The sequence below is a fragment of the Kogia breviceps genome, chromosome 17 (assembly GCF_026419965.1).
Source record: "Kogia breviceps isolate mKogBre1 chromosome 17, mKogBre1 haplotype 1, whole genome shotgun sequence".
Classification (NCBI taxonomy): Eukaryota; Metazoa; Chordata; class Mammalia; order Artiodactyla; family Physeteridae; genus Kogia; species Kogia breviceps.
The window spans coordinates 60256069-60276207 of record NC_081326.1 but is presented as its reverse complement, the minus strand read 5'-3'; the positions used below and the strand labels follow the sequence as shown (position 1 = coordinate 60276207).

At 41.5% G+C, this 20139-nt stretch overlaps 2 protein-coding genes across 7 annotated transcripts in view; one reads left to right on the top strand and one right to left on the bottom strand.

The window, feature by feature from the left end:
• Positions 1-20139, bottom strand: part of MTBP (MDM2 binding protein) — a 237345-nt gene that overhangs the window by 89731 nt on the left and 127475 nt on the right. For 2 of the 6 annotated variants that reach the window (XR_010837361.1, XR_010837363.1), the window contains one exon: positions 4032-4420. The exons of the other annotated variants lie outside the window; for them this stretch is intronic. The gene's annotated coding sequence lies outside the window, so the exon portion shown is untranslated. Of the gene's footprint in view, positions 1-4031; positions 4421-20139 lie in introns of those variants that run through there. 6 annotated transcript variants of the gene reach the window in all.
• The window catches only part of SNTB1 (syntrophin beta 1), a 214522-nt gene that overhangs the window by 162750 nt on the left and 31633 nt on the right, over positions 1-20139 (top strand). The window lies entirely within an intron of this gene.

Below are 20139 nucleotides of genomic sequence, written 5' to 3'. Positions count from 1 at the left end.
ACTGTGTCCCCAGGCAGGGCTCACAGTATGAGTCGTGGATGGGGTGAGACACAGCAAGTGGACAGAGTTGTCTGTGATACACATTACTGTGTATTTTTGATTTTGTAAAGGGCTTTAAAATTAAGGATCTTTTTTTTTTTTTTTTTTAGCACGAAGGATGTGGTGAGGCTCTCAGTGGGATTAGAGATGGGGTCAGGCTCAGTATGAGGTACAGAATGTCTGAGTAGTATTTTTGGAAACACATTTACAATTTTAAGGTTTTTTTTTTAAGGTAATTTCACATTGTCTCATCCAAGTAAGCTGTCTCAGGATCTCAGATATTTTCATCCTCATGAGACTAGTGAAATCTAAATTCTAACATCGACATTCACCATCCTTAGGTAGGTAATGAACCCCCTCCCCCGATGTGGCCACCCCCTACCCCTTGAGACCAGTCTGATGGTGACAGCCAGAGCTGGCCCCGTTCTTTGCTGAGATGTGGAATTATACCCCAGAGTGAGAGTGCCCAGCTGGCCTGACCCAGCTGTATTCCCAGCAGTGCTAGGAGACAGCCGGTCCTGATGTAACCCCACAGGGAAGCAGCTTGTCTGCCATGCCTCTTCTCCTTTGTCTGGGTCCCTTTGGCATCAGGCTCTTTTACCCACTTGAGTGTGCGGACGTGCTGGCATGATTTTCCTTCTCTCTGTACTATTGGCTTTTCCTTCCAGCTTTAGTGTAACCAGTCCCCTTTTCTCAGGCTGTGCACAGCTGTGTCGGGCTCTTGTTCTGTCCACCAGTCAGATTAACCTTGACAGCCCTGCTCTGTGACTTATGCCTCTGCTTCCTTCACTCCCCATCCTGCAGCGATGACCCATCCATTTCCCCATGTCCAAGCCCAGTTTTCCCAGTTTTCCCCCATTTCATGGCCAGCCTGAAACTGGACTACGAAACCATGCAATCTGGCTGTAGAGACACTACACCGTGCTGACCAAGACAGTCTGTAGGTCAATTAAATAATAAATTGATAGATACAATAATTGACAGGTAAAGAATTTCAGCTGTCTATTGCTAAGTAATATCTACAACAATTAAATGCGTTTTTAAATTGGGGTAGTGGCTTCAAAACAACAACCATTTTATTATCTCTCGCAATTCTGTGGGCTGACTGGATTTATCTGGAAAGTACTTCTGCTGCGTGTGCTATTGGCTGGAGCTGCAGTCTGGGGGCTTGACTGAGCTGCCCCATCCAAAATGGCACACACAAATGGCTGTCCACTGATACTCGTTGTGAGCTGGGAGCTTGGCTGGGGTTGTCAACTGGAGCACCTTGGTCTTCTGTGTGCCTTCTTTGTAGGGCTTGGACTTCTTGAAGCATGGCAGTTGGATCCCAGGAGTTCCAAGTGTACAGAAGCAGAAATTGCAGATCTTTCAAAACCCAATCTCAGAAGCTACAGCAGCATCACTTGTGCTGCATCCTGTTAGTCAAAATTAGCCACAGGGCCAGCCTAGGAAAGGGAAATAGACTCCATTTCTTGATGGATTTGTATCCATCTTTAATCTACCACATCAAGACAGATCAACAGCTGAATAAAGAATAGGTGAATTGAAACATTCCAATTAAAATTTTGAGGAGGTAATGGTGGTTTTTATGTACTTCAATATAGTTGCTTCACTATATTTTCTGAAATACATAAATTGCTATTTTTTAACTTTAATAAGTATAATACATGCATGTATGTGCATATGTTATTAGTACAACTTGATGAACGTTTTTTTTTTTAAAGAAGATGTTGGAGGTAGGAGTTTATTAATTTATTCCTGCTGTGTTGGGTCTTTGTTTCTGTGCGAGGGCTTTCTCTAGTTGTGGCAAGTGGGGGCCACTCTTCATCGTGGTGCACGGGCCTCTCACTATTGCGGCCTCTCTTGTGGCGGAGCACAGGCTCCAGACGCGCAGGCTCAGTAGTTGTGGCTCATGGGCCTAGTTGCTCCGCGGCATGTGGGATCCTCCCAGACCAGGGCTCAAACCCGTGTCCCCTGAATTAGCAGGCAGATTCTCAACCACTGCACCACCAGGGAAGCCCTACAACTTGATGAATTTTAACAAACTGAACATACCCATGCAACTTGCATCCAGATCAAGAAAAAGAACATTATCAGCACCCGAGAGATCTTCTTCAATAGCTATTACTTTTTACTATGACAAAAAAAGTGTTGAAAAAGAAGGATCTATTATAAAAAACAATTCTTACCAATCTTCTATTCTTTACAAGTAAAACCACGTCTTTGACATTTGCAAAATAACCACCAACCCTTCATGATTATTTAAATTATAGATTTAATATAGGGCCCAATTGACTAATATCCATCAATTTGTAACAAATGAATGGAAGTGCATTTTCCTGACAGTTGAGTGGCCAGTCTGAATGTTTAGTGAATTGACCAATGGCCTATATTCTTAGCAAAGCTTTTATCTTTGTCAAAACGGTATTTAATTCTTCAAAAGTGTTTTGAAATGAGGCATAAATAAATATAAAATTAGGGTTTTTAGCAAAAGTATCATCCAGCAATTAGCTTCAGAAACATACAGAAAAAATCTGCATGTGCACATAGTGTCATTTTGTCCACTTTACTATTTTCAGAGGTAGTAGCTAGATTCTCATGAGCTAGAAATCACACAATTACACAACTGACTATTACATAGAATTTTGATTAACTTTTAATGTGCATTTATATTTTGAAATGGGCACTGATAAAGGAGCAAGAACCAAGTCTTGTTCTTATTCTTTAAGTCTTGATTTAAAGTCTCCTCATGGCATGCACCTTCCCAGGCCACCTTATTTAGAGGAAGGACCCCTTCTTCCCACCTTGTTTGTTAGCTACCTAACCCCTGTGATAGCTTCAGTAATAGGCTCAAAATATAACCAGGTCCTAAGCCCTAGAACCAGTGAATGTTATCTTCTATGGAAAAAGGGTCTTTGATTATGTAATCAAGTTAAGGATCATGTGATGACGAGGTAATCCTAGATTATCCTGGTGGACCCTACCAGTAATCACAAATGTCTTTATAAGAGGAAGGTAGGGGGAGGCTTCACATAGAAGAGGGAAAGTGATGCAATGGAAGTGGAGAGAAGAAGTCAAAGAGAGAAGATGCTATGCCTTTGGCTTTGAAGATGGAGGAAGGGGCCCCTGAGCCAAGAAATGCAAAGAATGCAGCTCTAGATGCTAGAAAAGCAAAGAAAGAATTCCCTAGAGCCTCTGAAGCAATTGCCAATGTGTGGACACTTTGACTTTAGCCTCGTATCAATAATTTCGGACTTTTAGCCTCCAGAACTGTAAGAGAATGAATTTCTGTTGTATTAAGTCACCCAGTTTGTGCTCATTTGTTACAGCAGACATAGGATACTAATACGTACCTATCACAATTTGATTTACTTGTTGGCTTATCTTTTCTTTTATTCTTTCCTCCCTCACTGAACACTAAGCTCCTGGGAGTAGGGACTTTGTTCGTCTTTACTGCTGTATCCACGGTATGCAGTTGGGTGCTTGGCATAGAGTAAATGTATACAAAGTGATACTGAAGCTAATGACAAGTTGGAGAAGGTTTTTGGAGGAACACATGGACATTAGACAGTGGGTAAAGTAGGGGAGAGCGTTACAGACAGGGGGCGCTGTTATGAGCAAACGTGCAAAGGTGAGAATAAATTACCATGGGGTTTGGGGATATGAATGAAAAAAGAAATGGCCAGATAAACCCTGAGTTCCCATTGAGAATCAGGAACACTCTCCCCTGGAGGGATGACATGAGACCAGATTAAGCAGGACTTTGAAAACCCAGTAAAGCTAATAGGAGTAGAAGGGGATGCAGTGAAAGCTGGATAGCGTTGGACTGGTGGCAAATGGTTTACCCAGTGGGCAGTTATAAGCATCAACAAAGTAGCCTCCCTTAACAAAAGAGAAAGATTTATCTTTGAGGAATTAATGAAGAATTTTGCAACTGGAAAATCTACCGAGATATCCTTTTAATTTTAGCATACAATGTGTGTTCTGTTTTAAAATGAAATCTTGGTTTTATTTTGAATTACATGTAAATAAGTAAATCCACAACCTTTTTAGGACATTAAGCCTCTGCAGATCTTAAGCCTTTGAAGCTGCAAGATGGGCTAGAAAGCACGGGCTCATCCCTGGCCAGGGCTGTGTCCTGCCGCTGCCGCGTGTGGCTCAGAACAGTGGATCGTTTCCAGTCTGCAGAGATCAGCAAATGGTGATCACCGATGGTGGCGCTCCCAAACTCTTGCTTTGTATGATGATGACTTACGTCCTCAGTAAGAGCTTACCAGTCAAAATGGTGATTAATTAGCAAACTCACTAACTGGGTTCTTTCCTTGTGGTTCTGTTGTGAAGGATACTCATTTTTCCACTGGTACTTCCAAAAACCGCCGTTCTGTAAAAATGCCAATTTAGCAAGAACCCTGGCTATGAAACAGGTATGTGCAAATCACACATGCTTATAATAATCCATCACACCCCTTGTGGGGGGCAGATGGATGCCCCTCACCCCCCGCCCCCAGATGTTGTATTACTTTTCTACAGCTGCTGTTAACAAAGTAGCACAAACTTCAAAGTTTGAAATGATTCAGAAATATCAAAATCATTTGAGGTTTATACATGAAGGCATCAGCTTTTTAGAAGAGACAACCCCTCCCACTTTGTAATTGACAAAAGTAATAAAGGCTCATCAAAAACTCAAACAATAGAGAATTGGGTAAAGTAAACAGTGAAAGGCCTTCCTCTCTTCCTGCCTGATCTTATCCTTGAGCAGTTCACTATTTCCCTTCTTCAAGACAAGGACTTTTTGTATCTGTGAATTCGAGCCAGCTTTAAAAATAGACTCCCCAGATGCCTTCCTCGATGAGGTGATTTATGGGATTAGGAAAAAGCCCTGTCCACCGTGCCATCTCCCCAAATAATGTTCTCATTATGCCATTTTATGGCTGAAACTCCATCATTAGCAATTCATTTCTTTGGCTTAATGATTTGGTTTCTTAAGATGCAGATACCTCATACAAGACTAACCCTTTAAGCTCTAAGGATCTTTATAAGAATGAGTTTATTTAAATTAAGTCTTTCTCCCTGCTCCCTTATCTCATCACCTGCTTTGTTTATTATCACAGTTTGGAATCATTTGTGTGATTCTGTGCTTTTTTGTCTGTCACCACCACAGACTCTAAGTTTCATGAGGGCAGGGACTACTTCTGCCTACTTCTGTCACTATCCAGTTACTGGGATACAGTGATACCAGATGTGCTCAATAAAGATGTGACTGGATGGAAGACCTTGAAATAATGGAATCAGACATGAGACTGAAGGGTGCTGGAACGTTATGGAAGGCACGGCGTGAGAGGGTGGGGCTGCCTCCCAGGCCTGCTCTTCTGCAGATGTGCGCCCTCAGCATCTAGCGATTCCTTCCTCTTGGCTCCAATTTCCATGGGTGGGGCTGTGCTGGTTGTTCAATAGCTTGAATATCACTCCTGATGCCATAATTAAACTTTACTGACCTCACCATTTTCTTAATTACCCACCCTGTGAATCAAAACTCTCTGGAACTGATATTTTAAAGTCTGAGACAATAGAAAATCAAAGCAAGAGAAGAGTATCTGTTTTGGTTGGGTTTTTTTTTTTTTTTTTTTTTTTCTCTGAGTCCCAAAAGCTGTTTCCCCCCCCTTTTTCTTTTTAACAGCTGTATAAACATTGGCAAAAACAAAAACAAAAGACCATGAGAACAGGGTGTGGGTGAAGGATCCTTTGCAAAGGAATCCGCTGTTTGCAGAAATATTTATGGAAAGGTAGCAACCTCCACGCATCTGTTATTCCAGGTGTGCACATCGAATTCACTGACCATGTTAGCACTTGCCTTGAATGGCATTCAATGCACAGGGCATTTTGGAACTAAGAATAGCAAAGCTTCCGGAATAGGAGAAAGTAGACTTGACTCAGTGGAACTGTGATATAAGCCTCATGACAAGTGGCAGCAGCCACCACAGTTTAAAATTGGATATTTATTGTTTGTTTGATGATTTCTGTAACATCTGTCTCCTCTTCCAGCCTATAAGCTCCATCTGGGGGGTCTGGTTCTGCCTCTCGCAACACGCCCAGCTCCTGGCCCAGGGCTTGCATATAGCATGTGCTCAAAAATATCTGTCCCGTGAATGAATACTTACTACCTCATTCAGTTGCGATGGCCAGTACTAAGGGTGTGAATGGATTTTTTAAAATTGTTCGGCTTCTTAGTTTGACATAGGACTGTTCATTTATCATTTTCGTCTGAGCAGCTTTCTAGCAAAGCTTTCAGACTTTTTTCACTCTTAAAAAAAAATTTATGCTGATAGATGACTTAGCTTTTCTCACGAATGGTGTTAACTGTGGATCATTAGTGACTGTTATAATAGAAGCAGTGGGAAGAGATTGACCCCGAATATTCTCGTAATGAGAAAGTAGTAAAATTAAACTCAAGTAGAGTCTATATTCTTCTTTTTACATGTTTCACCATCATCATTTCAACTGAACGATCTCATGTTCAATTTAATTTAATGAGAATGGCTCTTTGCATCCACTGAGACCAAATGCTTGCATATTACGGAAATCACTTCCTTTAACCTAACTCACACCCCTTTGCACACAGTGAAGATGAAAGAGTTTTTACAGGGGTGGGAGAGAAAAGGGTGCAGACTGGACTGTGTAGGACACTCAGGGGGATGAGGCTGGAAAGGACCCCCAAATCTGTTGGAGGCGAGGTGAGTATGAGGCAAGGGAAGAGACCAGAATGAGTGCCTTTACAGACTCATAAAACAGGGCCATTGTTGATACCAGCTGCAGTCCATCTACAGCCCACTGCGTTGTCATGGTTAATATGTTTTCAGTCCCAAACCTTACACTCCCCACACTGAGTTTAAAGCCGGAGTTATTCTTAGACATTCTTTCCTGACAGTGAGCGAGGAGGTCCCGGAGTTACGCGTCTCTGGCAAATCTTATCTAGAATAGCATGTCAGCCTTTGATCCTCAGTTCTTAAGATGGATGGGAGAGAAAAGTAACTCTAATGAAAAAAGTCACCAATTCTCTAGGGGGTCAAAGATGAAGTTATAATAGTTTCATTTACCAGACACTGTTAGACTAAATCTAACAGTGTCTGGTAAATGAAAAGCACATAGGAAGATGTAAATTTTGGAAACGCAAGAGGAAAAGACAAGAAGGATGTTCTTGTGGAGTTGAGGGAATGGGGCTAATTTTCAGAACTTACTGATGATCCAAGGGCCAAGGAAAATCCAGGAGACAAGTGTCTGAGAATCCATGATGCTGAGTGTCGGATGCGTTACGGTGTACGTTTTGTGTGTTAACCACTTCTGAAGATGCTTTCTATTTTTTTTTTTTTTTTGCGGTACGCGGGCCTCTCACTGTTGTGGCCTCTCCCATTGCGGAGCACAGGCTCCGGACGCCATGGCTCACGGGCCCAGCCGCTCCGCGGCATGTGAGATCCTCCCGGACCGGGGCACGAACCCGCGTCCCCTGCATCGGCAGGCGGATTCTCAACCACTGCACCACCAGGGAAGCCCTGAAGATGCTTTCTTTAGGGAAGTACAGTCTGTGTGTTCTGCATCAGTGGATATGGAGGGCTGACTGTATTGCCACTTTATATAAGAGACTTAATATAAGGATCCTTTTATATAAGGATCTTGGTATCCACAGGGTTAAGGAACCAATCCCCAACAGATACCTAGGGAGGACTGTATAACACCTCAAAGACAGTTCATTCCAGAGAATCAAAAGTGTTGTTGTCATGTTCAGTTGAGATCTATGATTAGCACAGGGGTAGCCAGGATCAGACATGTTAAGGATGTGCTGATATGACAGGGGGCATCACTTCATATGTGATGAGCCCTGTAAGGGCAACAAAAACTGCAGGGCTTCCAGGAAGCATCATTAGTAACAGTGTGCACTTCTACAACACATACTCCTATTGACACTCTATATAATGCTTCTAATACTTCCTGCTTTTCAAATGTTACCTCATTTGATTCTCCGTTATCCTGTGAAGTACATACTGTTATTTCCTTAAATTAGACCCGCGCGAGGCACCGGTTAGAAACCAGAGGAAAAGAGCAGGGAGAAGCCAAGTTGCACTAAGAGATGACTAATAACGTGAAGGCAAAACTTTCGATTTCAAAACTCTCTGCAGAGTTAGCACATTGAACTGTCACTGGAGAGCATGAAAATTTCAGCTATAGTTTGTAGCGTATTGCAACCATATTAGCCTATTTTGTCTCTTTACAACACTGGCCAAGTTAACTTTTTTATATTCGTTGCCGATTCACTCTCTTTGCTGCCTCGTCTAACCTCCATTAAGTGGCCTGAGACAGGGAGCAGAGTTCCTAGCACTCAATTTGTGGTAAATAAATACTTCTTGAATGAATGAATGAGTTCTGAAAGCAGAAAAAAATGACAAGAATGACATTTCTTTTCAGAAAACAACATTCTTTTTAGGTTCTTAATAGTTAGTGTACTACATTAGCAGTTTTATAAATTTGAAGTTAGATCTCAGATTTAATTAGTATGAGGGTAATTTTATATGAAACCTATCATTAAAAATTCTCCCGGGAGATTCGAGGTCATCCAGAAAATGTCTACCTTTGGAGAGATTTCAACTCTGACGTGGTACTGCATTTGAAACTGCATTCCTAACAGTGTCTCATTTAATTCTGCTGAGCTTTTGTAGAATGTTCAAATGCCCTTGGAATTTTCCTCATGATTCTTTTACTCCTGAAAGGAGCGTGTTGACCACAAAGAGATTGTTCGTTGCATAAGGGAAAGCTGAAGGAGAAAACGTTATTAGAGAGAAGGAAAAGCACACGTCACCCTATGTTTTCAGTTACTTTTCTGTCTGGAAATGACATTTATATTGTTTCCTGTTTGATACCTACGAAGAGTGCACCCACAGACATGAAAGAGACCTCTTTTTAGAGTAGGAGGTGCCTGGATGTGTGATCAACCAAATGCCTATGAACTTGGATATTTAGACAATCCTAAGAGGGTAGAGATGGAGGACATGCCTGTGTTGGAATTGTCAGAAGGGTATGAATATGAAGGAATGTGAAAGCTGAAGCTAGGAGGTAGAGTGTTTTAACTGGAAATATTGTCACTCCTAATAATTTTGGTAATTCTAATTCTCTTAATAAAAAGAAGGAGAAAACAGATTTTGGGTGGGCAGCTAGCGTTTATTCCCATATTAAGTAAATGCAAAAAAATCATGAAAATGGCACATTAATGACTAGAGTTTGGAAAAACTTCTCTGCAGGAATCAAATGTCCATGGATATCACATTAGGAAGAAATTAAGAGGGAAAATCCCTGAGCAGAGCCTTTCATAGATTAGAGGTTTACTTGGGCCAACACACCTTTACTCAAGTCAACTCATGTCAGCAACATTTATCATACTATCATAGACACTGATGCAATGGTTAAAAAATAAAAGGCTAAGGGACTTCCCTGGTGGTCCAGAGGCTAAGATTCCACGCTCCCAGTGCAGGGGGCCCGAGTTCGATCCCTGGTCAGGGAACTAGATCTCACATGCCACAACTAAAAGATCCCGAGTGCCACAACTAAGGCCCAACCCAGCCAAATAAATAAATATTAAAAAAATAATATTAAAAAAAAAAGAAGGCTATGATCCAGTGCCAGAATGAGTTATGTGGGCCAGGGAATCCCAAAGCAAGCTGTGCATCAGAATCTCCAGACGAAGTTGCAAAAAAAATCTCCAGACGAAGTTGTAGTTGCAGACAACTACAACGAAGTTGTAGTGTCAATCCCTAGATATTACAATTCAATGGATTTGGGATTCTAGAATCTGTCCTTTTAAGGAGTCCCCTCGTGATACTGAGGCAGAGAATGCAAGGGCACTGGTCTTTGGAAATCACGGGTAGAAAATGAGTGCTCTGTACATTTTGACTCTGCACATGGTAATTGACACGTTGGTGTTTTCAAACAATAGTGGGCACAAAAATTCCCCAGGCTTTGCTGTAAATGTAGGTTCCTGGTGCCACCCCCAGTGCTTTTGAAGAATTGGATCTTAGAAGGTGCAGACATCTGAATTTATAACTAGCAGCCCAGCTGATTCAAAAGCAGGTGATCTGCACAACAAATGTTGAGAAACACTGATTTTTGAGAACTTAATATTTTCCAGGCACTGTGCTATAAACTATGTATACGTACTATCTGACTCCATCCTTCAAATAATCATATGGGAGAGGGACTTTTATTACCCCCATTTTACAGATGTGGAAACTGAAGCATGGAGAAAACTGGGTCAAGATCATACTGTAAATAGCTGAGTTGACTTGCAGACCAGAACTGTCTGACAAGATTTATGACCTTAATACTAGATTGCCTCCTTGCTTTCAGGAGGTCAGAGGAAAAAAAAAAAGAATCTTCCCAGTTGAGGCAGGCTTTATGAAGGCATTTAAACAAAAGTAGGATAAGGGGACTTTGGAATTTGTTGCTTGGTCCTTGGACACATAAAGTTTGAGCTGTAGCTGAAATGAATCCTTTTTTGCTTTTTGTTTAGTTATAAAACTTTGAGAGGTCCAACTGAAAGCAAGCGTGTTGATATTTTTTTCATACAGTAAATAGTGGAATGGTGTCTGACATTATTGAATAGCTGTCGGACTAGGCCATGACTTTAGAAAATGCTGATGTGTTTTTGAGGCTGACACTCCCTACATTTTTTTGCCTTTGATAGTCTTTTTTAAAATTGAAATATAGTTGATGTACAATATAATCTTAATTTCAGGTTTATTACATAATGATTTCACATTTGCATATAGCATGAAATTATCACCACAATAAATCTAGTAACCATCAGTCACTGTGCACAGTTATTACAATATTATTGACTATCTTCCTTATGCTGTATGTTACATCCTTGAGACTTATTCCTTCGACGAACTGTTGGTTTTCTCCTTTAAAGGATAAGTAAAGTAAGAAAATAGATAAGGAAGCCCACAGATACAGTGAAAACAAAACAAAGGATGATGAAGCAGAGATTTTTTTTAATAACTTGCTCTTTTAGATTTAGTGATGATGTCAGCTGTCTTTCAAAAGATAACTTTTAAAAAAATTATAAATTTCTGCTGCCTATTAGCAGCCCTTTAGAGGGCACATTTCCTGGGCATTAGAGAAGTAAAGGCTGTAAGTCAAAGATAACTTGTTTACCAGACAGGAACTGTAATTGAAATAGCCCTTTGGAATTAATGAAAGTATAAAATAGCTTTTCCCCAGCAGACTGAGGGGAATCTAATTTAACTATCTGTGAGTGTCACAGATTAGAAGCAGCCTTTCATTCACTTCTAGAAGCTGAGTATGGACAGCTCATACCTGGTGAAGCGAGCAAGGAATTGGAGCCATGGGTATGTGAAGAATGCCTGTGGGAGAGTACAGTGATCACAGGCCTCTGGGCTCCAATGGCATTAATGGTTAGGTCCTATTTACGATGTTTATTGGGGGGCCTGAGACACCGAGGTATGACTTCAGTCCTTCGGCATTCAGCCAGAATCTACTGAACACCCCCCTATATCCTAGGCATTATATAGGCACCATGCGTACCTAGATACAGTATGGAACCATGAGTATTTTGTCCAACTGGTTTCCTTTTGGGGGACAGGGGGCAGGAGATTTCAAAACAAACGCCAAACTTCGTATCACTTCATTCCATACGTTATTTTTCTAACTTGAACTCGTTGCCACGTGAGGTAGGCAGAGTCATAGTCTCCCAGAGTCTGTGGATATGCTGCCTTAGGTGGGAAAAGGAACTCTGCAGATGTAATTGAGTTAAAGCTCTTGAGGTGGTCAGATTTGCCTGGATTATCCAGGTGGCCCCCAATTTCGTCACATGGGTTCTTACAAAGGGGGGCAGGAGGGTCAGAATCGAGACAAAGGATGTGGTGGTGACAGAAACAGAAGGAGGATGCGATGTGGGGTCATGAACCAAGGGATGTAGGCAGCAGCCTTTAGAAGGCAAGGAAATGGATTTTCCCTTCTAGCCTCCGGAAGGAAGCAGCCCTGCCAACACCTTGATTTTAGAACTTCTGACCTCCAGAACTGTAGGATAATAAATACCACTATGTTTGCAGTAATTTCTTAGAGCAGCAATAGGAAACGAATACACAAACTTTTAAAAATAGGGAGAACTCACATCATAATACAGATTTAGGGCTTCTTTTGAAAAATCAGAGACTGGGCAATGCTGAGCCTACAGTCTTTCCTGTATATATACATACATATACATACAATGGGATATTACCATAAAAAATGAAATCTTGCCATTTGCAATAACATGGAACTAGAGGGTATTATGCTAAGTGAACTTAGTCAGAGAAAGACAAATACTGTATGATTTCATTTACATGTGGATTCTAAAAAACAACGAACAAACAAAACAAAACAAAACAAACAGAAACATAGAGAAATAAAACAGGTGGTTGCCAGAGGGGAAGGGAATGAGGAGATGGACAAAACAGGTGAAGGGGATTGAGAGGTATAAAGTAAATAAGTCACAGGGACGTAACACACAGCATAAGGAATATAGTCAATAATACTGTAATAATTTTGTATGACGACAGAGGGTTATTGTGGTAATCATTTCATAATACATTGAAATGTTGAATCACTATATTGTACACTTGAAACTAACATAACATTGTACATCAACTGCACTTCAATAAAACCCAAATTTAATATGCCATGTTCTGTAAACCTTTCTCTCCCAATTGCCTCTTCTAACTTACCACCATTTTTAAAAGACTCAAAGACATAGCAAACCCCAAACGATTCTGACCTTACTCAATTATAATATTGTATAATTCAGGCAGGGCACGGAGTTGAAATTTACTTTTGGACTTTTCTCAGAAAAGGTTGGGCCGAGCAAACAAGAAAACAAGACGAACAGGGAATGTTTACAGGTTTAAAAGAATATACAACTCTGAAGCACTCTAAGGAATTCATTTGCATGCAAACAGCAGGTCTCCATTCTAAACAGCTGGTGTTTTGAAGTGGTCCACGGGAAGTGGCCTTGTCCTGGGGAGAAACCCAGGATGTTCCCAGTTGAGCCAAGGTGCTGAGGGAGGCTGCAAACAAATCTTTTGCCTCTAAATGGAATGGTTGGTGAGACAGCCTTCTAGGAGTCGAGGCTCACTAGTGAGGGAAGGGCTACAGAATGGGCAGGTCTAGATCCAGAAATCTGGGTGAGGGAGGTGAAACAGCTTAATGGTCATGGAACCAGGGTTTCTCTGGAGGGAAGGAGAGAAGCTGTCTAGTAGTAAAAACTAATATAGGCAGGGAAAAAAAGCAGGCAAACCTTTTCAAAGTGGGCATGACAGGGGGCATACACAGCAGAATCTAGTTTGGGGCTCAAGTTCATGGTGAGGATTTCTCCCAGAATGCTGAGTGGTGAGGGGCTCAGGGTAGGATTTGGGTAATGTTACTACTCACCCTTTTCCTTTCTGAAGTCCCCAACAGGGAGGAAGAGAGAATGATGTACTAATGGGAAACAACAAAAAAAACCCCACATTTATTAATAGTTGAGCAAGTGCCCAAAAAACCCTAATGCCAAACTCTGATGAATGTTGGGTTATATAAAACATGGCTGAAGTAATGTACCTTGCGTGCCTCCTATGGCCTCTCCTGAAGCTAGGATGCTTGGATATGGAAATAAGTCCGTGGTGTGGGCCAAAATGGACAGTCTACCCCTAGCATCAGTCCAGCACGTATGTTCTCACCATGTAGACACAGGGATTGGGAGTGATTGGGTAGTGACCACAGATACCCGCCTTTGACAAACATGACAATGCCTGCTATTTAGAATCCTGATGACAGTTCCTGGATTTGGACAATTAGAGCAATAGCACCTCTTTCCTTGGAGGAAGAGTTAATTAGATTGAGGTGGAGAAAAGGGCAGAAACAGGGGTGGTTCTCCTCCCTGTATTAGGGGCTCCAGCAAGGCTGTCATTCTGCTTTTCAAAAGGCAAAAGCAGGGGCTTCCCTGGTGGCGCAGTAGTTAAGAATCCGCCTGCCAATGCAGGGGACACAGGTTTGATCCCTGGTCCAGGAAGATCCCACGTGTCGCGGAGCAACTAAGCCTGTGCGCCACAACTACAGAAGCCCACGCACCGAGAGCCTGTGCTCCGCAACAAAGACAATTTACCACCATGAGAAGCCCGCGCACTGCAATGAAGAGTAGCCCCTGCTCGCCACAACTAGAGAAAGCCTGCGCACAGCAACAAAGACCCAATGCAGAGAAAAATAAATTTTTTAAAAAATTCTGAAAAAATAAAAGAGGCAAAAGCAGGTATAGGGTGGGAAATCATCCCAAACTTAACGAGGCCCAGGCTCAAGTGGATGGATCTGGTTCTTTCAAGTCCAAGTTGATTATGTTTAGCCTGAACTCACTGTGAAACAGAGACAGTCATCCACGTAGAATCCAACAATCTTTTTAAAGCAGGAAGAGACCTGGAATCACTTCATGGGATGTGTCTTAGAATGTTGTCGTTTTGAAGAGCTGTCTCATTAGCAGTAAGCAAATGAAGCAAAGCAATTGAAAGGTCAGGTTCGTGTGATTGAAATGCTGTCTCCTGAGAGCATTTCAGGAGAGAGCACGGCCCCATCCTGTGCCGTGATGAGGACTAAACCTTCACATGCCTTCTACCTCCTCTTTGCGTGACGCTCTATGATGAGAGGAGATTTAAAACACTGGCTGTGCGCTTACCTCCGTGGATATGTGTGATCTGCCCTAAGGTTGGCTTCATTATGAAATCCCGGGGACCAAGGCATTACTTTTAATAGAGCCATCAAGGCCTCTGTGAGAGTCCGTTAGCATCTGACCTTCTGCATACTCAGTAAATAAGATAACTTTCAAAAAAATCTACTCTGGGTCTGCAAGTGTTCAAAGGGAAAAAAAAGACAAAACTGGAAAACTGAAAATATAGTGGGTTCAGACCATTTTCTAATGATTGATTTCTTGTCTTAACCTTGCGCCCCAAATTCAGAACGTGACCTGGTTTGGAAATAGGGTCTTTGCAGATGTAATTAGTTGAGTTCATATTGGAATACAGTAGGCTCTAAATCCAGTGACGGGTGTGCTTGTAAGAAGGCCATAAGAAGACACCCAGAAAGCAGTCCATGCGACGATGGAAGCAGAGATTGGACACAGGCAGTACAAAGCCACAGAACACCAAGGAGCACTGGTAGCTGCCACATGCTAGGAAGAGGCAGGGAAGAATTCTCCCCTGGAGTCTCCAGAGGGAACACCGTCCTGCCGACACCTTAGGTGATTGATTTATCTATCACCCAAGCGCCAGAGTCTCACCTCACTAACTTGTATGTTGACTCTGGTGAGCATTCCAACCATAAGCCCAGAATCTGGGGCTTTACTATCTATGGCTTCTAGGAGTCCAGACCCAGTGTCACAATATGGCAGAAGAGAGCAAGCTTGAACTTGAGGACTGCTGCTGTTGGTGGTTGGGAGAGTTGGCGTATAAAAATGATGTCCTCTTTAACTGCCCCACAGTCGGACTATATTTTTCATCCCATCTTTTTTGCTCTGCTTTCTCCAACATTTTTCAGCACTGTCTTGTCACCCAGCAGACAAAAGGTATCACTCGGCCTGCTGCTCACTGCAAGCCGCCCTTGGATTCACCGCGTAACCCAGGTGCCAAACAATTTGGGAATTGCGTGAGAGGCGAGAAATTAGTCCTGTGAAGCTGAGGCTTCCCCAGAACCCCGTCCTGAACCTTCTTCTTCTAGCCTTCTTTCCCTTTCTCCTTTGCGTTCTCTTTCTCCCCACTCTCCTCTGCATCAAGCTCTGGGTGACCCACCTGGCTCCCGGCGTGGTTCAGGGCCACCTGGAAGAGAGTTGCAGGTTGCGTGGGACTCGCTTAGCGCTGCCCTGTGGCCCCCTTTGGCCGCATGTAAACTCCTTCCTCTTCTTTTGGTAAAGTTGAGCCGATCTGCCTCTCGAGAGTTGGTGCGGGGATTATCTAATGTTTGTAACGCATTTGCAAGTTGACAACTGCTAACTATCTTACCCTGCTATCTTGTCCTTTGTTCTAAATACTTTGCAACCTGAGGCGAAAAGACATAAATTAAAAAGTGGTCGAGATAACCATGATCTCCAAAACAAAGGTTGTGATTGACCTTCTTTTATGAACTGCTTTCACTCTACTGTCAGTCACTCCGTCTATTCTAGACGTTCCTTCCTGAGCAGGATGGCTGGAAGAAGAGTGTGCTCGAGGTGTGCAATGGAGAGAGTTAGGCTGCCAGTACCGGCCGTATGGGAAGAGCTTTATATACATTGTCTCATTCAATCCTCATATAATATGCATAGGAGGTCATTAGTAGCATCTTATACATCAGTGAACAAGTGCTAATGGCAGTTCTGCTGAGAACTGGTAAAGCCAGATTCTGAAGGTGTTGTTTGGCTCCAAAGACTCTGAGCTCTTCCTCACCTCGTGCTCAAGTAGAAGGAGAAAATAAGTATGTTATTTGTAGTGAGGTGGATGGACCTAGAGTCTGTCAGACAGAGTGAAGTAAGTCAGAAGGAGAAAAACAAATACTGTATGCTAACACATATATATGGAATCTAAAAAAATATGGTACTGAAGAACCTAGGGACAGGACAGGGATAAAGATGCAGACGTAGAGAATGGACTTGAGGACACAGGGAGGGGGAAGGGTAAGCTGGGACGAAGTGAGAGAGTGGCATGGACATATATACACTACCAAATGGAAAATAGGTAGCTAGTGGGAAGCAGCCGCATAGCCCAGGGAGATCAGCTCAGTGCTTTATGGCCACCTAGAGGGGTGGGATAAGGAGGGTGGGAGGGAGATGCAAGAGGGAGGGGATATGGGGATATATGTATACGTATAGCTGATTCACTTTGTTAGACAGCAGAAACTAACACACCATTGTAAAGCAATTATACTCCAATAAAGATGTTAAAAAAAAAATGTGTGTTGGGGAGAGTGAGTTGGTATGAGGAGAGAAAGAGACCCACATAGTGTTTTCTGCCCTGTGAGCAAAGTCCACAGAACACAGAAGAGGTATAAAGCAAGAGTCTAGAAACTAAAGCAGTCCCAGCCTATATAGAGCAGGGAATTTTAAACTAAAAAAAAAAAAAAATCTGATTTTGAATTTGGAGAGGCTGTTAGCAATAATTTAGTCTAACCCTATCCTTTGGCAGATGAGGACATTAGAGCTCCAAAGGCAAATAATTCTTGCCCAAGGTCACTCAGATCTTTAATTTGATATTCTTAGTAGAAAGGGCTAATATTTTTTATAATTCCATAGACCTCTTTACTTACTGTTTGTTGATTTTTATCTATTTTAAATTTTATTTATTTATTTATTGAGCTATAACTGACATACAGCACTGTATAAATTTAAGGTGTGCAAGTATAACAATTTGACTTACCATACATCATGGACTGATTACCACAGTAATTTAAGTGAACATCCACCATCTCACAAAGATACAAAATAAAAGAAAAAGAAAAAATATACATATTTTCCTTGTGATGAGAACTCAAGATTTGCTCCCCTAACAGCTTTCATATATAGCACACAGCAGTGTTAATTATATTAATCATATTGTACATCATTAGTACATATTTATTTTATAACTGCAAGTTTGTACCTTTTGACCATCTTCCTCCAATTCCCCCTTCCCCATCCCCGCCTCTGAACGGCAAATCTGATCTCTTTTTCTATGAGTCTGTTTGTTGGAAGTGTAATTGACCTGCAACACTATGTTAGTTCCAGGTGCACAACATGGCGATTCGATATATCTACACACTGCGAAATGATCACCATGAGAAAAGCTAATATGTTTAAGACTTGCCTGTTTACTGTACGCAAGACACTTTTCTAAGTTCTTTATGTGTATTTATTCATTTAACCTTTACAACTCTTAAGAGGCAACAGCATCATTCTTTTCTTTGCAAGTACCTACAGAAAGGGCATGGAAAAGGTTTAGTGGGTTTTTTTTTTTGTATTTTTCATTATCTTATAACTTTAATTTTTTTTTAACATCTTTATTGGCGTATAATTGCTTTACAATGTTGTGTTAGTTTCTGCTTTGGTAAAACCATCTCCTTGAAAGTAATCTGCAGATTCCAGGTATTTTAGAGGAAACGAGTTCAGCAGTTTTCAAACTGTATTTCAATGTTAGGAACTCCGCTCAGAATTGTGAGTTGTTGGAGGATAAAGCCATAAAGTCTGGAACCCCAACCCGGCTGCAACCCTGTACAAACTCTCTTTCAGTTGTTTCACATTTTGTTTTATGACTAGATGACTGTTGAGACCTGCCTCAAATTGAGGATTCAATGATTCCTTCCCTCAATTCTTTTTAAAATTGAGATAAAATTGACATAGAACATTGTGTGAGTTTAAGGTATACAGCGTGTTGATTTCATACATTTATATCTACTCCCCTCAGTTTTCAACCCTGATTTCTTACCACTCTCTCTTAGATTCTGCTTGCCTTTTCGTAAACCTTTTCTCTCACGCTCTGCAGAGGTGACGGTGCGATATCCCCCTATGGGATTTAGCTCACTTCAGTTGCGCATGAGAATTATTTCAAAATTGAGTGTCTGCTTCCCTGCTTTTTCCTTTCACCTTCCTCATTAGAAACATGGTCAGTTCCTGAGTCTCTGACCGATGCAGCATCTAATGGCGGGAAGCTGGAGTGGAGATGAAAGTTGTCACATCCGTTTCAGGAGTCATGTTTCAATAAAATGCAGACACATCCCCAGAACTGTTGCATAGACACTGGAGAATCTTTGGGTGCCAGGAAATTTGCACTTGTAACAGAAGTTGTCACCAAACAACAACCTAAACATTCAAGCCTGAAGAAAAGTGTCCTTGAAAGGCTTTACAATGTGAAGCTCACGTGGCCCAAAGTATAGTTTTAGAAACCTCTTCTTCAACATGAATTTTTTTCTCCTTGGAAAGTCGGTGGTTCTCATGAGCAGACTTCTACCTTTGAGCGTCCACATAGTATCAAAACGAACATTCTGCACACAAGGATGGAGGGGATTTCCCACTCTGAGTCTTCTCGCAGCAGAATTAACTTATCAACACAGAAGTCTTTAATAAGCCACAAAATGTTTTAGGGCTTTGGGATTATTCATACCTATATATGCCACATAACATGTGGGTGAGTTTATGATTCCACCATTAGAAAGGTCTGCACTTTACTGATGGTATTTACCGTTGACATTTATTTTACAAACTTAATATTGTTTTTGAAGAAGGATGCTTAGTTGTGTTCACATTTAAATGACTGGTTCCAGTCAAAGTTAATGGATCAGGTCTGACTAGGTAAGTAAGATAGGCGCTTTGGGAGGATTGCTTGTAGCTTCTCCAGTCCTATTTAATGAGCCGGAAAAGTAATTTACTAGGTTTAATGTAGAGGCTGGAAAAAATTTATTCTAAACCCCCCCCCCAAACACTTTATGCCTTGAGACCATAGCTTATTCACCTTGTAGGGTCTGGTACATTGCCTTCTCTAACAATTCATTTTGATCTCTTGAAGATACTGTTGTTCTGTTGGAAAAAGCAATAAGCTAAAGCTCAATTTTTTTTGTATGCATAAAATGCATAAAGGGGGAAATAAGCCAGGCAGTCATTCACATTCTAGTATAAATAGCTTTACAGGGGATTTCTTCATTCTAAAAAGTAAATGTTTATTTGGAATTGTTGGAAGGTGGGCATTAAAAAGTAAAGGTGATCATTGTGTATTGAATTCTTCCTGGGAGGAGGATGAGTTGAAATTGTCAGCACCAAAGATAATCTTGTCTTGCCTTATAGTTTTTCCCAGGGAAAGTAGGTAGTCATATATTTGTCGTTTCCAAAGAATACCTTTTTTTGATAAGTTTAAAAATTGGTGAGCCTGCCACTATTTTCCCACCCTGAGTTTCACCATCTGCCAGGTACTAGGCTCAGCACATAACATGCTCTGTCTCATTTAATCTCCTCTCCAGCATTATGAGGTCCATGCTACCAAACAGGCTCTAAATGATGTTTAATCTGCATTTTAGACATTTTAACTCAATCTTCACAAC